This window comes from Podarcis pityusensis, assembly GCF_964106645.2.
Source record: "Podarcis pityusensis genome assembly, chromosome: 2".
Taxonomy (NCBI): Eukaryota; Metazoa; Chordata; class Lepidosauria; order Squamata; family Lacertidae; genus Podarcis; species Podarcis pityusensis.
In genome coordinates this window covers 72553796-72568925 of record NC_138029.1, presented here as the reverse complement: position 1 = coordinate 72568925, position 15130 = coordinate 72553796, and the positions used below count along the sequence as shown (strand labels likewise).

The window sequence follows — 15130 nt, the reverse complement described above, 5'->3', positions numbered from 1 at the left end:
TCAGCCCTAGCAAGCACAGCCAATAGCCTGGGATGATAGGAAATGTAGTTTGGCAACGTCTGGAGGGCCAAAGGTTCTCCACAGCTGGTGTAGCTTTAAGTCTGCAGCTGTCCAATAATGAGATGTTTTGTAGTTCCTTTTCATAAATGGAAGGGCAATGCCATACTGTGCTGGCATAAGGTCCTGAGTAGGTTGGAAGCACCACATTACACATTGTGACAATGTACTGACATAGCATTCCCTATTCTTGACCTCCCATGATCACCACCCCAGTAAACATGACCAATGGTCAAGGATGATAATAATAATAATAATAATAATAATAATTTATACCCCGCCCATCTGGCTGGGTTTCCCCAGCCACTCTGGGTGGCTTCCAACAAAATATTAAAATACAGTGGTCTGTTAAACATTAAAAGCTTCCCTAAACAGAGCTGCCTTCAGATGTCTTCTAAAAGTCTGGTAGTTCTTATCTTTGACATCTGGTGGGAGGGCATTCCACAGGGCGGGTGCCGCTACCGAGAAGGCCCTCTGCCTGGTTCCCTTTAACTTGCCTTCTCACAGTGAGGGAACCACCAGAAGGCCCTTGGAGCTGGACCTCAGTGTCCGGGGAGAAGGATGGGGGTGGAAATACTCCGTCGGGTATACTGGACCAAGGCTGTTTAGAGCTTTAAAGGTCAGCACCAACACTTTGAATTGTGCTCGGAAACGTACTGTAGCCCCAAAACACCTTGGATGACCACAGTTTAGCTCTCCCAGGGTTGCTAAACAATTGTTTCTGGTGTGACCTTGATCTTTAGAGCACATTCCTTTACATGTCTTTACTCAGTTGTAAGTCTCACTACTGAGTAGCCAGCACAATAGGACATGACCACCCCTAGCAAGTGCACTCAGAATTGCAGCCTCAAGGAGCTTCCTGACATACTGGGGACATAGTACGGAGAAGCTTCCCCCAACACTTAATCTACTATCAATGCCAGGAAGTCTGCTCCATGTTAAATGTTAAAGGCACAAGAGCGCTGACTGGAAAACTAGCCCACTGGCCCTCTGAGTTTTAAAACTGTTTTAGGGACTTGAATTCCTTGGGAAGTAAAAAAAAAGAGAGGGAGAGACGGCAATGGATGCAACTTGTCCTAAAGGGCAGCTGGCCCACCAGATGCAGCAGAGGGGTGGGGTTCTGGGACACACTCTGTGCAAGATGACAGCCAGGTCTAGCAGACCAGGCCAGTGCCCTCTATGAACCAAATCAGCACCCTACAACATAAGCCTGAAATCCTGCCATGCACCAAAATTATGTGGCAGGTGCACAGAGGCTACTCAGCTCAGCAACCTATGTGGAAGACGTTCATGAAAAGAGAAACTTTGCAAACCATAGCTCTCTGTAGGTTTCTCTCTTTGTCTCTCTGCACTTCAGTCCCCCCACCCCTTTGGATCATCTTAAATGTAAGCATTGGCTAGAGTACTTGCCAACCCATGTGTACAATTTTTGTTGGAAAAACACCTGCATTTGAGGAATTAAGGTTGGCTGGCTTTGTTTACATTTTAGAGAACTGCCTTCAGGACAAGCTGCAATTTTCCAGCCCTGGCAGAATGCACAGAAAAGGGAGGAGGTAGTAGTTGAAAGAAGGAAGTGTTCCTGTCCAAGGCCTGGTAGAAAGTGTGCTGTTGCTTTATTTGATGTGACCCTTATCGCACCATTAAGCGAGTAAATGGTCCCAGCTGAGTTTGGCCAATCGGAAATCATTTGCAGGCCTGTTCTGTGTTTGTTATTTTGTGTCTGCATGCAACAGATTTCCAAAGAAGAAGAGGGGCAAGGGCCTTAGACGGAAGTTTTGGGGAGGGTGGAGTACAGAGAACAATGTGTGGGTTCATCCAAAAAGGATTGCCAACTCTCTTGCAACACTGGAATAGCATATCCTTTGCATATAAGCAGATTTACACCAAATTGAATGGACTTGCCATTGGCAGGAGCTCTGTTTTTTGTGTCAAGAAATTATAGGCCTTTCCCCTCTGCCAGAGATTGGGGGCGGGGGGGGGGGGAGGAGAAGCAGCGACTTCTTGAACTGTAATAGGACTGGCTAGCCTCTTTCATAGAGATATATGAAAGCCAGTATGGTGTTTATACAGTATTGAACCCATGACCTCAAACTGAGGTAACAACAGATTTAAATTGCTTCCCAGCCACAGAGTCTACCCAGTAACCTTGGGCTGCATATTCTTGCGACATAACCTACTTTACAAGATTATTGTGATGTGCATTGCTCTTAGCTTTTTGGGGGAAGAGTGTTATCAACCATAAATAATAATGGAAGAGTGGGGTAGAACTTTTGAGAGGGAAGGCAGGTGTATTCAATATTACTTCCTGTACATTATTCTAAGCAAACGTACTTCTAAGCAAACATGTAGGCTCCAGCTACCTGAGCTTCCTCTGTAAAACTGTCAGTCGAGAACATTCCCTCTCATTGCCTGAGGAGCGGAACGACAAACTAAAGTTCTTACTACTGCCTCTTTCCTTTTGTAGATAAACCCTCTAGCACTACACCTCCTAGAGGCCTTTGGGCATTTTGGCTCTAAGCCCCCAAGTCCTTCGGCAAGCAGGTGATGGCACATGCTTGTCTTCTAAGCCTCGTTCTAGAGAGTACAAGAGCTTGTGTGCCACAGCACAGAGTTGTTTATTATTTCCAAGTGAGAATTGAGCCTCCAGGCCAGGTGACACAGCTCCAAAGCATTTCCTGGCTGCCACTGCTCATGGCAAGGGCTGTCCAGTGCCAACAATGCAATGGAATTTGGAAGGCAGTGGCCAGCCCACAGTAGCTGGAGCTCATGGGCAGATTTAAAATTTGTGTGTTTTTATTCTTTGATGGAGGGAATATCTAGAATGAAGTGAAGAGGTTGTGGTTTGCTGTCAGGGTTCCTGTTGGGTAATTGGGATTGTCAGTTTTGTTTCCTGACATGACTTCTTTGCCCTTATCAGCTGTGAACAAAGCTTTTACTGGTGTTGAGAAGCAATGGGGTGGGGGGAAGTCATAGAATCATAGAATCATAGAGTTGGAAGAGACCACAAGGGCCATCGAGTCCAACCCCCTGCCAAGCAGGAAACACCATCAGAGCACTCCTGACATATGGTTGTCAAGCCTCTGCTTAAAGACCTCCAAAGAAGGAGACTCCACCACACTCCTTGGCAGCAAATTCCACTGTCAAACAGCTCTTACTGTCAGGAAGTTCTTCCTAGTGTTTAGGTGGAATCTTCTTTCTTGTAGTTTGGATCCATTGCTCCGTGTCCGCTTCTCTGGAGCAGCAGAAAACAACCTTTCTCCCTCCTCTATGTGACATCCTTTTATATATTTGAACATGGCTATCATATCACCCCTTAACCTCCTCTTCTCCAGGCTAAACATGCCCAGCTCCCTTAGCCGTTCCTCATAAGGCATCGTTTCCAGGCCTTTGACCATTTTGGTTGCCCTCCTCTGGACACGTTCCAGTTTGTCAATGTCCTTCTTGAACTGTGGTGCCCAGAACTGGACACAGTACTCCAGGTGAGGTCTGACCAGAGCAGAATACAGTGGCACTATTACTTCCCTTGATCTAGATGCTATACTCCTATTGATGCAGCCCAGAATTGCATTGGCTTTTTTAGCTGCCGCGTCACACTGTTGGCTCATGTCAAGTTTGTGGTCAACCAAGACAAAGTCCCCCTGCAAAAAAATTCAGCATGGCTGGTGTACAAGAAGAGCTCTGTCTCAGGCGGCCAAAAGTTTGCGAAATACATATCCTGCAATTTTTTGCATGACTGTTCTGAGGGTGACTAGCAAGAAGATAAATGGCAACAATCAAAATAAACCAAGCAGCCAGATAACAAATAAAGCATAACACAACTATAAAAAGATTACACAGTCAGAATGGCAAACAATATATTTTTAAAGCCAGCACTCCTATAGAGATTTGTAGCTTAGGGTGGGCCTTCTTTATCCAACTTCACAGAATGTTTCTTGTGTACAATACTCAGGTGAGGACTTCTCTGTACCCAAGAACTTTGTTTTCTCTTTACTTCTCCCTACCCCTTTCCCCAATATGCCCTTCTGTTTCCCAGTTCAATGAGTCCTAACTTAACAGTGCAATTTCAACCCTGTGTACTAAGAAACAACTCTCACTGAATCGAATAGGACTTCGTGCTCAGATAAGTACTGTACACTTACTTCAAGGTAAGGGCCACCCACTCAGTGGGACTTGCCTGTTGGTAATCATGGTCAGGACTGAGCTGAATGTTTATTTCCAGTATAAGTTGCCCAGTGCTATAATACAGTACTTGTGCAGCAGCTCACTTTGCTTTAAGTCATTTTCTTTTAAGAATTGGTGAAATCCACATATGCCTTATGTGCTGCTTCAGGATCTGATTTGTTAAAATCTCTTCATGAGCACATCACACAAAGAGAGTTCCCATAATACAGTTCCCAAATATCTCCCTTGGCAGGACGCCTCAGGGCCCTCCTGGACATCACAGCAGTGAACTTCAGTGGCTAACTTAACCCATAAGGGTTCCTTGCCCCTCCATCCTTTAGAGTCTCATTCTCTGACCAGTTGAAGCCAGATCCTATTTAGGGCAAAGTAAAAGATTTACTGTATTCAGCATCCAGGATGAGGCAGATTTAGAAAAGGAAGGACACACCGGGGGAGCTGCTGGCCATTCCAGAACTTGGGGCAGTGGCTCTCTGTCCAGTAGCAGATGCAATGTCCCTAATGGCATCAGCTGTAAGGTAGGAGCAGCTCCTGCACTGCCTTTGCTCACATGAGCTTGCCCAGATGTTGGGTCTGCATTAGAGGTCTCTCTCCGAGCGACTGCACCTTTTCAAGTTAGATGAGTTGCAACCAAAGAGAGGACATTTTCAGCATTGTGCTGTCCCGAATAAGGAATGGTTTTTTCTCACCTGGCATCAAAATTGCTATGTTCCGGCACAAAGCAAAGACATTTTGTGTGCTCAGATTTTCCGGGATGTCATCTAACTGGTTTTGTAATTTGGATATTTTTACTGTTCTCTTAGGTGGTTTTTCTTTTTTTTAAAAAAAATCTGAATTGTTTTTAATGCTCTGCTTTAGCATTTATTATTGCTGTTTGGATTTTGTTTTATCTTTCTCTGAGCTTCTCTGAGGATATTGAAACTGAAGGGTGGCATACAGACATTTAAATCTATAAATATGGTTGCTTTTGACCAATAGAACATGCCTCCATAAGCCATTTACTTAGGGTTTTTAAAGAGGCTAAGGACAGAGGTATTTCAAAAGGTTTTAAAAATCATTCCACCATAGGCAATTGTTGTATTATTTGATTGGAATTCTGAACACCTCTGGTGGGCAAAAAGTCAGGATGTAAATAGGGATATTAGTTGATCAAAGAAATTTTAGTTGAAATTGTATTAGCTTTAATATCAAATCATAATAAATTTTCATAGGAATACAGCAAACCAGAAGAAATAAATATTATTCATTTAATTGTGAACTATTGAGGCAGGTATGGCTCCCTCCCCAGCCACCCAGCCACTCATGTGAGAGAAGGGATATTGTCTTTTCTAAGATGGTGTCTACAGTCTGCAATTTTTTTATAAGTATTTATATTAAAATAGTTTTAATTTTAACTGGGGATGTCTTTTTAGTTAATCCAAAGAGCTTAAACAATTAATTTACATAACTGAGCATTGCAAACTGCATATAAATAAAACATTTTTTCCATTTCCCTTTGGATATTCTGAAGACAAAGTTTTTGTCTTGTTCCAAAGCCTGAAAAATATGTAGGGTGGCTTGCTGTGGAGAGCAAGAGAGAGTGACTAAAACCAGATCCAAAATAAAGATACTGCCCCAATATGACCTTAAGCCACTTTCTAAATTATTGCCAATGACAGATCTTATATAAATAGAAAATAATAGATAACTGCATTGCAAAGGTCAAGAGTTTTGCTCTAAATGGGCAGTTTAGATGGTTACTTGGAAGTCAATGAGCGTTATTGCATCACGTGAAGTCTTGCAGCGTTATTCACCTTCCACTTAGACATTCATTAGTAGATAACTGACATGCAGTGATGTTATACAGCCCATAGTTCAGAGCTCCAGCAGTGAGGTTTCCTGAGGTCTATATTCCTCTCTCTTGGTTTGTGGAGGGTGCCTGTGTGCTGATAGCGCCATGTTCCATATTGTATCCCGGGACAGATAACTTTGGATGCTGAAGGCATAACTTGAGAATGGTCAGCAGGGAAATCAGGAATGTGGTGTCTTGCAAATACTGATTGCAGTCTCTATGCACATTTTAACATCTCACTCTGCCTGGAGAAATAATCATTGGCAAGGAGGACCACATTTCCATTTCAGAATAACAAGTTCATTACTCCTCCCTGCCAAAATCTGGCAGGTAGTTCTGTAGGGAATAACTGCTGTAAGTGTTTTCTCTCCTTGCCCTTGTTATATACTTCACACCTCTTTATACAGGAGTGGTAGCATGTGTTTGCTCACTTGCAGCCATAATTGCTGTTGTTTGAGTTTGTAATTAGCACTTGTTTATGACCTTGTGTCCCTTGGGATCAAAACCCCCACTATCTTTCTGTAAGCAGTTTATAGCAACAGCAACCTCAGGTAGTAGGTAAGTTTCTTTCCTCCTAAAATTTGCCATAGTTACACTTTTCCATATGTGTTTCTAATGTGTTGAATGTTATGGAGGTAGGGACAGCTGTGCGGTATATGCCTGGAGAACTCTTTTTTCTGCTTCTGCTTCTGCTTGCATGTGTTTGCATTCTGTTGCTCTGAATTTCACTTCACACCAGGGGCCAGGGCGTTTAGGCGATTAGGGTGAATGGGGCACTGCCCCACCAACCACTTGCCCTTGCCTCCTTTCTTACAACCAGCTGCCTGCTAACTTCCTCCTTCTCCTTAGTTTCAGGGTTGACTTTGTAGAATTCAGCGGGAAGGAGGAAGGGGTGAAACAAAAATCTCATCCATGCTATAAAATATATCACTTTCCCCAAAGAATCCTTAGAATTGTAGTTCATTTGGGGTTGCTGGGAATTATGGTGCATTAACTATAGTTCCCAGGATTATTTGGGAGGAAGCATGTGATTTAAATGTATCTTAGATGTATGGGGGCAGGAATCAACTAATCTATCCCGTCAGTGGGAGCCCTGTGCAAGGTCCTCTGCTGGTGAAGTGGGGCTTTCCCCCACTGTCCTCCACCTGCGCCTCCCCCAAATCCATGCTGGAGGGTTGGGAGAACCCCCAGAACAGTGTGCAAGGGAAGGAGATGGGAGATCATTGTGTCAGGCAAGCAGAAATGCTTGTGCTGACAGAATGATTTCCTTAGTGAGATGTTGAATTCTACCCTTGGTGTAGAGATGACATTAGCGGGCTCTGGCTACCATTGGTTCTGGTTCTATCTCCAATTAGTTGTCCTGCCTTCCATTTCGCTACTTCCAATAGGCCTCAGCCACCACAGCCAAGTACATTGCTAGGTACTTACAGGGCTACCCACATTATCCTTAAACAACCCTATGAGGTAGGGCAGGCTGAGAGACAGTCAGTGAGCTTCACGGCCAGATCCAGGCCCCCTAACAACACCCCCTGCTTCATACATTAATGTTTAACTCCATGTAAGGGGGAGAGTGCTTATTTTTCCAGGAGTACCCAATGGAAATAAACTTTCTTGTCACATAACAGTAAGAAAAATAAAAGGCAGTCCTTAAAGACTCCCTAGAAAAAATTCTCTATAAAATATTGCATGAACTATGTCTAGGATGGAAGGTCTTCTAACACCTTGACATATGCCCTCTTTTCCATCTTTGGCTGGTTCCTTGGCTGACTTGCCATGGTGTTTCTTGACAGAAGAATGACAGGTTCCTGGATTTCAGTGCTTTTTGGCTGCTAACACTGCTCATCACTAGAGGAACTGGGAAAAAATTAGTGTGGATACCGGAGAAAGTGAACAAAAAGCCATAGGTCAGTTATGCAATGATCCATCTTTCTCCTGTTGTTTTAATACATGTAGAAGGATACACAGGGGCCAAATGGAAAAGATCTCTGTCTCTCCCATTAACCTTACGGTAAAAGTCCAAATTTTCAAGACTAAGCTATACTGGACAGCAGTCTGACAATGTCTTCTCAGTTGCGAATCTTACTATGTGTGTATAGTAATGTACTTGGGGCGTGTGTTTATCTACCTACTACCCAAGTTGGCACATAAGTAGTAAAATAGGTCTGGGGATAGTGCTGCATTCAACTCCATGGCAGGAAGAAAATGCCCTTACCCCTTTCCAGCAAGTATCCTCCATGGACATTCACAGAACGGATTTTCACTTTGTGGATTGTGAAGATGGAGTGCAAAGTGGATTAAAGTGTAGGATTAATGCTTGGCATCATGGTAGAAAGAAGCTGGCAGCTAGCGAATGATGTCCAAGAGGCAATTAGTTCATGTCACAAAACCAAGAGGAGTCAATGTAATGAGCAGTTTCTATGGAGTTGGCTGCTGTGCCTGGAATGCTGTGTTCAGTTCTTGACAGTTACATACTGTGAGAAATATTGGTCTTGTTTTCACTGAACTGATAAACCTGGGTGTGGAATGTGCCATTTCAGCCTGTTGCTGTGTGCAATTATGTTTAAATGCTGCTCCATGCAAAATATTCCCTGCAGGTAGAAAGCTAGCATGTCAGCAAGGAGGCTTTGCTAGAATCCTTTTTTTGCTGACCTCTAGTTTTGAACAGAGGAACATTCAGCCAAGGGAGCTCCTGCCTGCAGCCTGAAGTAGCACAGCCCAGGCACAAATTCATGACTTCAGTGGGAACTAGACCATTGATGCAACTCAAATAGGGGCACCCCTAATGGTGGGAAAGGAGGACTTATGAATGCATATGAATGCAGCGGAACAGGAGGGCTGGGATGAAATTGAACCATGGATCAATTTGGGGGCAAGCTGCTCTGAATCTGCCTTAAAACAATGAATATTCATAGAAAATGGGGAAGGCTCCTTTATCAAAGCAATTTAAAGCTTGATTGAAGCAGCATTTAAAATGTACCATAACAAACAATCCTGTGCTAACAAAAGACAGGAGATTAGACAGGATTTAACATAGCTTTTCTGCCTTAAACTTTTATGTTCTCCTGGCTGCCAGAGAGGATTAAAGTAACACACACACACACACCAACCCAGAATGTACAATGAAGACCTCTGGTTTTTCCTTGAAGGTTCTGACTCTGAACTGAAGAGAGCAGCATGGTTTGGAAATGCCGGCCTGAAACAGGAGATCCTGGATTAGGTTTGAGAGCCGCTGAGAAGAATTTGGAGGTGGCATTTCTCTTTATGCTGGAGTACACCCATTGTAGTTATGTAGTTAGAAGGATGGTGATGATGAGCATCAGCAGAACTGTGTTTGGGATTTATCCAAAGTCATAAGGGAAAGGTGCAATGGTTTGGTGCCCTGGGTAGTCCAAGGGTAACTCTCAGGCTGTTCTTTGGAATGCAAATTGATTTCCTTGCAATGAGGTTTGTTCACTTTCTCTAGCCAGCGTGGCTGTTTTCAATCCACACACTAAAGAGCTCCCCCCAAATAGGAAATGGAATCAAAGAAGCCCACACCAAAGAGCTGAGCCCCTGCGTGTGTGGCAGACTGTCGGTCTGGGCTGGGCGGCTGGAAGCATTGGTGTGATTGCCTGGTACCGCACTGAGCGTGGGAATTATTTCTGGCTCACTTCCAGCTCTGCTTAAGGAGAATTTTCCTGATAAATAGTTTTGGAGGCCAGGTACTTTGCAGTGCATGCATTTAACCCCTCACACGTGCTCATTAATCACATCTAGTTCCTTTCAGAAGTAGGGCCTGATCGACCCACTTTTCCTTTTCCCCTCCCTCCCTCTTTTTTTTTTAAATTAAAAAAATCATTTTCCTTTTGTTCCCAGTTTTTTGAGGTGTGTGTGCTTGGCTATGGTGGCATTTGTGGGAGCACACTAACTTCATGTCCCTCCATGAAATGCTGTACCAGAGATCCAGCATGGCAGGTACAGGGTTGGATTTGGAGGTACAAAGCCCTGGTTCAAATCTCCCTAGGGTGTCCTTGGACAAGCCACCACTAGTCATCCTCCTAACATGCACAGGGGATAGTTGTGAGACTAAAATACACTCATGCCAGTGTCAGACTGACTGTAGATCCATGAACTCCATCTGAGTACCCATATCAGAGACAGTGGGAAATGTTCCCCTGGCAGCTTCTTGATACGGTGGTACCTCGGGTTACAGATGCTTCAGGTTACATACACTTCAGGTTACAGACTCCACTAACCCAGAAATAGTACCTCGGGTTAAGAACTTTGCTTCAGGATGAGAACAGAAATCGCACAGCAGCGGCGCGGCGGCAGCGGGAGGCCCCATTAGCTAAAGTGGTACCTCAGGTTAAGAACAGTTTCAGGTTAAGAACGGACCTCCAGAACAAATTAAGTTCTTAACCTGAGGTACCACTGTACTGGATGCGATGCCTAAGCCTATAGCTGTTTTGGAGTAATTCATGCCAGTGGAGATTTTCTGCCTTTTGCTTCAGTTAAAAGCAGAGCTTAATTCCTAAAATCATGCGGAGCTCATGTTGGTCTCAAAGTCACGCTGTCTAACACATAGGAAACTGCTTTATGCCGAGACAGACTATTTGAAATATTTCTGACCCGCACTTCACTGAAATCAATCCCAGAGTTTTAGACAAGCACAATAAATACACTTAAAACAATGAATCCCACAATTTCATTCCACCATACCATATCAGGAGGAGTAAAAACACAATAAGTAACTATAAAACTGCAGAGTGGCATTATCTTTCATTGTAAGTTACCAACTACAATGGTACCTCAGTTTAAGAACAGCCCTGTTTACGAACTATTCGGTATAAGTACTCCGCAAAACTGGAAGTAGTGTCCTGGTTTGCGAACTTTACCTTGGTCTAAGAACGGAAGCTGAATGGTGGAAGGGCACTGGCAGTGGGAGGCCTCATTAGGGAAAGTGTGCCTCGGTTTAAGAACAGTTTCGGTTTAATAACGGACTAAGTTCGTAAACTGAGGTACCACTGTAAGGCTATAATCCTAATTTATTGTACTTGGGAGTAAGCCCCCAATAGAATTTCTGAGAGGGGTCAGGGATGTCTTCACCCAATGAACGTTACCTGTTTGTACACACCTGGCTTAACTGCGAAGTGAATGTGGCTTATATTTTCAAATCAGATGGAAGCTGGTTTGAAGGAAAACATATAAAACAGCAGTATTTCTCAGAAAACTGCAGGCTCAATGTAGATTATGGCTAACCTCATGTACGCAGCTTCATGATGGGAGAGCACTGAAGCCAAAGTCAATGGTGATGCATATGCAGCCTATATCCACCGTATTTTTGTGTAAATATCTGTATTTATTTATTATTCCATTTTGTGTGCTGCTTTTCCATACAAATATGCCCAAAGCATTTCATAGCACAACCAAATGCAAATTGATACATAATTACAATAACTCTCAAATACAGTGGTACCTCGGTTTAAGTACAGCCGGTTTAAGAACGATTTGGTTTACAAACTCTGCAAAACCGGAAATAGTGTCTTTGTTTGCGAACTTTACCTCAGTCTAAGAACGGAATCCGAATGGTGGAAGGGTGGCGGGAGGCCTCATTAGGGAAAGCGCGCCTTGGTTTAGGAACGGTTTTGGTTTAAGAATGGACTTCTGGAACAGATTAAGTTCGTAAACCGAGGTACCACTGTACTAGAGCATTTCAAACAAAATATGGCAATCTGAATAATTCATTTTTGATAAGACAAGCATTATAACTTTTTAAATTGGTTTTTATTTTATTTTTATTTAATTAACTATAGCTACAAATGTTTGAGAGATGTGGAAACAAACAATGGCTTGCCTGTTTGACATCATATGGCCCACAACCTAAGAAAGAAAACAATGCAGGCTGGAGAAATGGTTGTTGCAGAGAGAGAAACAAATGCTATGAATAATAAGATCATGGCTCTACAATGGAAGCACAACAGAGCAGTTAATAATTTCATTTTAAATTGTTATAAAATTATCAGTCATTAAAATATATTGATGAATATCAATCAAATATAATAAACATTTCTAGTACAATCTCACATTAACAATAACCAAACCAGCAGCTGCTGCATGGCAGTACTATGCCAAATGTATAAAAGTTAAAAAATAAAGTGTATAAGATTTTTACCATCAAGGCTAAATATTAAAGTAGACTCTGTTTCTAGCCGCTTGATCATATATTATAAAACGCACAGCAATGAATAAATCTATACTGTAAAATGCATAAAGAGGCTAATATTTAAAGTGCACACATTTCATATCAACTTGAGCATAGACTATAGAGTGCTCAAATAAAAGCCTCTCATTAATCCTCAGGAGCTACTCTCCTGTCAACAGTCAATTTTTGTGTGAGATATATGTTTTACACATGCCTGCCAATTTCTGTGAAGTGGATTGGTTGACAAGTGGATCTGGTTGACAAAAGCTTATGTCATAGGTTGGCCTGCTTTAAGATTCCTCACCCCACCCCCACCCCGCTCTCTCCAGACTAAAACAGCTACCTCTCTAGAAGTTCTTAAGATGGGAGGCGCAAGCTTCCATGACTATCCTTAGAGATACCCCCCCCCCTTTTAAACACAAAATGAAGGAGACTTGAAGAGTGAGGTGTGAGTACAGTCATTTGAAATGAATGGTGACAGGGTCATTTAACGCAAGAGCTGACTTGTGCACATGTGGGGAAAATGGAAATACTGTGCAACCTGTTTTATTATAACGCAGAAATCATTTCTACACAGGAAAATCATCAGATGAAATTGGACCTAAGTGATATTATCTAGTCTTACTAAAATGCATGTAGAACTATTTGTTAACATCCCTTGGCAATATGTTCCACAGTTTAATAACAAAACATATTTTCTCCTACAGGCTTCAAAATGTGTCACCCTGGGAATGTTTCAGTGTATAACAAAAGGCTGCTCTTAATAGAAGAAGTTTTTTTGGCTCTTTCTATCCCTTCATTATTTTCTCTTCCTTTATTATGCCTCCTCTTATTCTTTGCCAAATTAAGCTGACATGCCCTTTTCAGACCATCTTCATATGGATGCCTGCCCTGTCCTCTGAGTTCATGGCCTGCCTCTGGTCTTTCTCTACCAGGCGATATCAGTGGGCTGTTAATTATTTGTAACCTTGCTTTTCAGACGAGGGGCTTTGTCCATTAACAAAATTGAGCTATTGCAATGTCAGAATGCAAGGAAGAAAGGGGCTTTTGTCTTAGTTCAGCAACAAGCTAGCTCATCAGGAAAATAGCTAAAACTGCCACAGACATTTTCCTTCTAATGAGACATTATATTTATGGGGTGAATGAGAATGCTAAGAAAACTCTTTCTTGGTGAAGTCTTGCTTTTATATGTTGGGCCTAAGATATTTGGGCAGATGCAGTTCTGCTCAGATCAGAATTGCTGGTGTTCTTCTTTTCTACTTTTCCTTGAGCTGTGTGGCTTGAGCCATACAGCCTGTTTAATAAAGCATAGTATTTGTTGTTCAGGATGATGTCTGGTGTACCCTGGTCCCTTGGATTCCATTTATAAATTTGGCAAGTAGGACCTAGAACAAAATGTTGCAGTGTGTTCTAGTTCAGGATAGAATACTCCATTCCATTCTCTCCTATTTTCCACATAAGCCCCAATACCCAGGCAGCATCCTCTGAACACTGAGCACACTTGGTTCTCATTGGGTTGTTTTTGGGTCCCCCCATCTTAGGGCTTTTCCCCTAAGGATTTTTTGTACTTTTGCAAATGTTCAGTTTCCTCCAGTCCTTCTGATATGTGTCTCTTGTGTAGGGAGGGTGCTGTTTCGACTACGTGAAGGCTGGTGCTCATTTCTGAACTCCATAAATCAAAGGAATTATTATTATTCCACTATTGGGACTGGCACTCTTAAAACATTAATAAATAGTCCAGAGACAGGAATGACTATCGAGGCAGCCAAATTTCAAGATGACACTGAAACACGCAGAATATTTAAATTGAAAGCAGAGTTTGAAAAATCCTAGAATGATCTAACAAAATTAGTTGCTGGGGAGCAAAATGCCAGAGGAGATTCAATGTAAGTAAGCATAAAGTAAGAGATGCATTGCCAGACTGTGAACTGCCTGTAACTACTCAGGCAAGAGGTCATGATGGTGACATCTTTTACCCTTGAGATTAGTTTTGTGTATGGTCTTTATGAATGCCTTTTAATCATCCACATCAAAATAAGCAAGTTGGGACTGTTCTGGTTCCAGGGATGTCCTGGGATGACTTTTAGTGTGCAAATAGAAGGCTCTTCCATAGATGGAACATCTTTCACACCCTTTTTTGGACAGAGATCAGTGGAGGCAGACAGAGCATATTCTTGCCTGATATTCCCAAAGTGCTGAGTCTTGAGCTTGACACACTTTAGTGGAAAAATGCCACAGTTATCAAATGACAACAAAGTGCTGATCTGGCCCATTGCATGATCCAGCCCATTATATGAAGATGACTCTTTGTCCCTGGTCTGTTTTTAATGCTTTTCGGGGTTTGGTTTTGTTTTAAAATATTATTATTTATATACTACTTGCTGAGAGCCAAAAGTGTGTGTGTGTTTTCATATATAAAAGTTAGCGAAAAATCCATATGAGAATGGCCCCTTCAAATGCACTCCATGCTTTTACAGTTGCGTGCAATTTAGGAACAAACCATGCAGTCCGGTTCTCTGTGCATAAGATTTTATGCATATGGCTGTATTCGGAATAGACCATTCCCCAGATGGTTGGCTTGGAATGGTAGGGATATTAAGCTGGATCGGCACTTTTAGGCATTGTCCAAACAGGGCCTCTGATAATTCAAGCCAAGCAAACCCATTTGCAGCTAGACAATGGCAGATGCTACAGAGACTAGTACAAAAGAAAGGATGGGATGAGTGAGGAAAGGGGCACCTTTTGGATTGCATCCAATGCTGAACTAGCCTTGTTCTACTAGTGCAGGAGGACTTCTACTTCCCATCTTCCTATCTGCTCTGAAAGCTCCACACTCACCCACCCACCCTCTGGAGCTAATTTTGAGGACACATAGGGAGTTG

General features: G+C 42.6%; 1 protein-coding gene across 3 annotated transcripts in view; it reads left to right on the top strand.

Moving 5' to 3' along the window:
- The window catches only part of SLC38A3 (solute carrier family 38 member 3), a 166688-nt gene that overhangs the window by 1286 nt on the left and 150272 nt on the right, over positions 1–15130 (top strand). The gene's annotated exons all lie outside the window — the stretch shown is intronic.